Raw genomic sequence first — 4,578 nt, 5'->3', positions numbered from 1 at the left:
AAATAGAGTTTGAACTACACACACACTCTCTCTCTTTTAAGCCAAATTGCTAGGTGGCCTAAAAGTCATCCAAATCTTCAAAAGGTGATTGTGATTCTTCTAAGAACAAGAAACTATTCTTAATCCTAGTACACGTGACAGATATTTACATCTCATAGTTTTCTGCCTCCCACTATTTAACCATTATGTATATATATTTGTACACACTCCCTCGATTTTAATTATAAGGTAAAGTCTTAATTGATGTTAAATATATAGCGAAGATATACTCCAGTTGGTCTCTATTATAATTACAACATTGGAACCAATTGGATCAACTTTATCTGCAACATAGAATAAACTTTTAATTTTATTTCTAATTCAAATTTAATTTATACTACATTCTCTCTTATATTTAATGAGTTTCAATGGGGATAATATTAAAAAATTATAATTAATATCTCATCAAGTGCTTTATATTAAGGACAATTTTTTTTAGAAGATGCTCTATAATAGGGATAAGAAGAAATAGTAGTTACTAATTATTTTAAAAAAATTATATACTTAACATTATATGCTCAAGGTACTTATTTTTAATTAAATCATACATGTAAATTTTTATGAATTTTTTATTCTATAATAAACTTTTATTATCAATATTATTAACACATTAAAATCTATTTATCTTGATTTGATTAGATAAAAATATATTAAGTATATAAGGTAAAGTATTTAAGTCTTAACCCTCTTTCTATTCATGGAAAAGTAACTCAAAATAATATTTAACAATGACAAGTCCCCTTCATCCAAGTCAATTAGAAATTGTTTATGTTCTCTAATCAATTAATTAAGGGATATTTTTTTTACTGTCAATGAAGCGAATGAAATCAAAGAGAATAATTATTTACCATTGAAATATATTTACATTTATATGCATGGTCTAATATCAACTCAGTTCAAATAAGTTTAGATCTAATATGGCTACTGGAAACTTGGTAGTACATGTAAGAAAATAAAATATAATCTATCTATACACCTATTATAACATGTTTTTTGATTATCGAAAAATTAAAAAGGGGGGAAAGAATAAAAGTTTTAACATCAATAATTAGCGGGAATATCCATACCTAATTAAACTTCCGATTGCACTGTTCTGTTACTTTTGAAGTGAATAAGCGGCAAGTGGTACTACATCAATTGGTTGAAATCAAACGAACATTTTGGTTATATATATATATATATATATATATATATATATGATTATATAATTTCAATTAAGGATTATCTTATTTCTTTCACGAAGATTTTGTTCTCAGCATAGATTCCATGTCATGGGAATCCGAATCCTTATCAAACCTTAATATAAGCTCAAATCTTGATTAATGTAATTAAGTTTAATTTAACCTTCTTTAAGTTATTATGATGCTCCAAATTTAGGCTCTTCTATATATTCTTGAAATTAATGCACAGATTTCTTCACATAAGATATATGCCTATCTATTTCGTTTGTAATCATTTTTATTTTAAATTTCTCATTTTATTTATGGCATATTATTAATCAGCACGAGTCATGATTTATTGATCAAGAGACCATCTGATCTTTGATTTTATCCGTGGCAAAGTGACATTACCACAGTTAAAACCTTTTTTTTTTTGGTGAAAAGAAATGATTGCGTTATCAGGACTTATTAAAAGCATAACTTATATATTAATTATATATTTTATATTGAGATTATTATTGACATTAATTGATGCACATTGAACTAATTATGTTTTTATAATAATTAAACCACATAAATTAAGTGCCCAAAAAATCAAATATATGAAAACCCAAAATGTGTTTTTCTAAAAAAATTTATCCAAACATTCATATTTGATTATATCAATTAGCACACCCATATCTTGATTAAATCATCAATTATGAGAGCTCTTAACCACCTACAAGGTGCATTATCTCATAAAGCAGCCCCTGCATGTGCTTCTGTTTTGATTATGAAAATGCCACAGTCTTTATTTTCTAAATTGTATGCATTAGAACCAGTTTAGAAAGGTGGCTTTAAGTTGAGGGGCATCTAGTTCAACTGGTCAATATAGCTAAATCAATTTATCATGAGATCTTGAGTTCGAGTCCTATATAAAATGTGTAATCACGTTAAATAAATATGTCGAAGACATCTTTAAAATACTGGCAAGATTGCTGTTTGTAATATTGATTCTATACAGTAGGGGTTTAGATTAGTTTGGACAGGAGGTAATAATAACTCCCCAATTTTTCCAAGATATTGAATGATAGAATAAAAAAATAAAGTAAAAAAAAGAAGGTTTTAATAATAACTATTTTTATACTAGTGAATCACGATTACATTTCATTTTTATCCAAACTCTATCCCTAAAAAAGTTTGCATGAAGGCTTTATTAGTGCATATGCGAAGCAACTATACAACGAGGAGAACTAATTCACAATTCAGTTACACTTCACATTATATGTCACAATCAATGTGTCGATTATTATATAGGTATTCCCTCTAGAATTAATTCAATGGCTTCTAATTTCTGTAGAAGAATCAGAATCAATCTCTCTCTCTCACTCACGGGCAGATGACCTAATTTCTAACACTAGAAGAGTATCAGGAACAGTGCACAATATGCAAAGCATAGAGCATATACTTTTGCTACATAATATTAGTACTCGAATGTGGCTACGTATTTTTCTAGGGTTTTTTTTTCGAATTTTGAGACACACTTGAGAATATTTTTGTAACGTAGTATATGCCCCAAGTCCTGAATCACCTGCTTGCATGTGTGCGAGGAGGATAATGAAATGACGATGATTACTTGATTATATAGCCATGTCAAAAAGAGACACAACATGAGGAATTATTATTTGTACTAAAATGGGATATTCGTGTTTCATATCAATTTTTTTCCCCTCTGGAATTTCTTTTTTTTTTATATATATGTAGAGATGACTATTCCTTGCTTATACAAGCTACACACACACACACAGTCAGTTTCTTCTTTTGTTAAATTTTTCTAGGTGGTTTAAGAAGGAATATTTCATCTAAATGCTAGGACAACGGCAAGGATTTGTCAATATCAAGTCTCAGAACAAAAGAGACATTAATGGGAAAAAACTCATTTGCTTTATTCGATCTAATCTCTTTGGTATTATATATATATATATATATATATATATATAAAATTTCATCCATATTAACTTCTGCAGCATCGCGTATTAAATAAATATACTTCATTGATCACTCTGTTTGTAAGTACGAGAAATTCTTTTAAGAATATTTGCTGGATCAACCTTGAAGCGTAATCAATGGGTTTATGAATTAATCAGTCATGAAGTGTGCATGCCTTTTCCTTCTGCAAGACAACAATTATTTTGAACAGTTAGTGTGAAACCAGACTAAAACCAAAAAACTATATTGAACAAAATTAAATTTGGTCTAGTCAGTTTGATTATTTTGATGTTTTTCAGATCAATTCAACCTTTTGATTCTGTTTGGTTTTAAGTCCAAGAAAGCTAAATAATTCCCTTTTCTTTTTCCTTTTTTGTCATAAGTTTGTAAGTTGAATGTAACTTTAAATATAAATCAAATCCCTGTTATTATTTCTCCTTTCTTGTCATACTTGTGGTCTTATAATTTGTTGTTGTTGTTGTTGTTTATTTCTAGTTGAAACATATTATTAATATTTTAAATCATATTATAATTTGATGGATGCAATTATATAAGCAGGTTTTTTTTTTATTTTTAAGGTCACAAATGACAAATGTTTTGGTATTTATTCTTCTTTATTAACATTATAGCGCACGCGCGCGCACTTGTTTGATATATGCCTTGTACGCATGCCAAAATTTTGACTCATCGATTAATTGACTTTTCTTTTTATCAAGGAAAAAAAATTAGCAAAAGTGCACCTTTAATTTTTTAGCTTCATACAATGTTTAATTTTAGTGTGTGTTTAATTTTTAGTTTTTCAAAAGTTTATTTAGTAAAAGTTTATTTGATAAAAGTCAATTTAATGAAAGTCAATTATTATAACAAAATTTGTGTTTGGATATATTTTTTCAAAGTCAGTTTGCTATATTAAAAATTATTTATTTTATGATAGTGAAATATACTTTTGAATATATAATTATTAAAAGGGATATTAATTTATATGATTTGTAATTTTTATTATACAAATGTAATATATTTAGAATATTTAAAAAATGTGTAAAAATTTTAAATAACATAAATTTTGATCTATAATACTAAAAAATTAATCTCTAGTTATTTATATTTTTTTAATTTACAATTTTAGAAAATGTAATAAAGTTTTATAATTTTTATTATACATTAATGCTAAAAATTAATATGATTGATTATTCAATTTATAATGCTAAAAACTTGATACTTAATTATTATTATTGAAATAATAATTATATTTTTAATGAATTAATTATTTTTAAATAAAAAATTAGAGATTAAATTTAAAATAGTATAATCAAATAATATTCTATAGTGACGGAGCCATATGTACTTAAGGGGGCATATGCACCCCCTCAACTTGAAAGAAATTATAAATGAATAGTAGATATTTTACTAT

The sequence above is a fragment of the Prosopis cineraria genome, unplaced genomic scaffold (assembly GCF_029017545.1).
Source record: "Prosopis cineraria cultivar Desert tree isolate PC_DT_omini unplaced genomic scaffold, ASM2901754v1 PC803, whole genome shotgun sequence".
Taxonomy (NCBI): Eukaryota; Viridiplantae; Streptophyta; class Magnoliopsida; order Fabales; family Fabaceae; genus Prosopis; species Prosopis cineraria.
The sequence above is the reverse complement of the archived record's forward strand: the minus strand, read 5'-3'. Positions refer to the sequence as shown.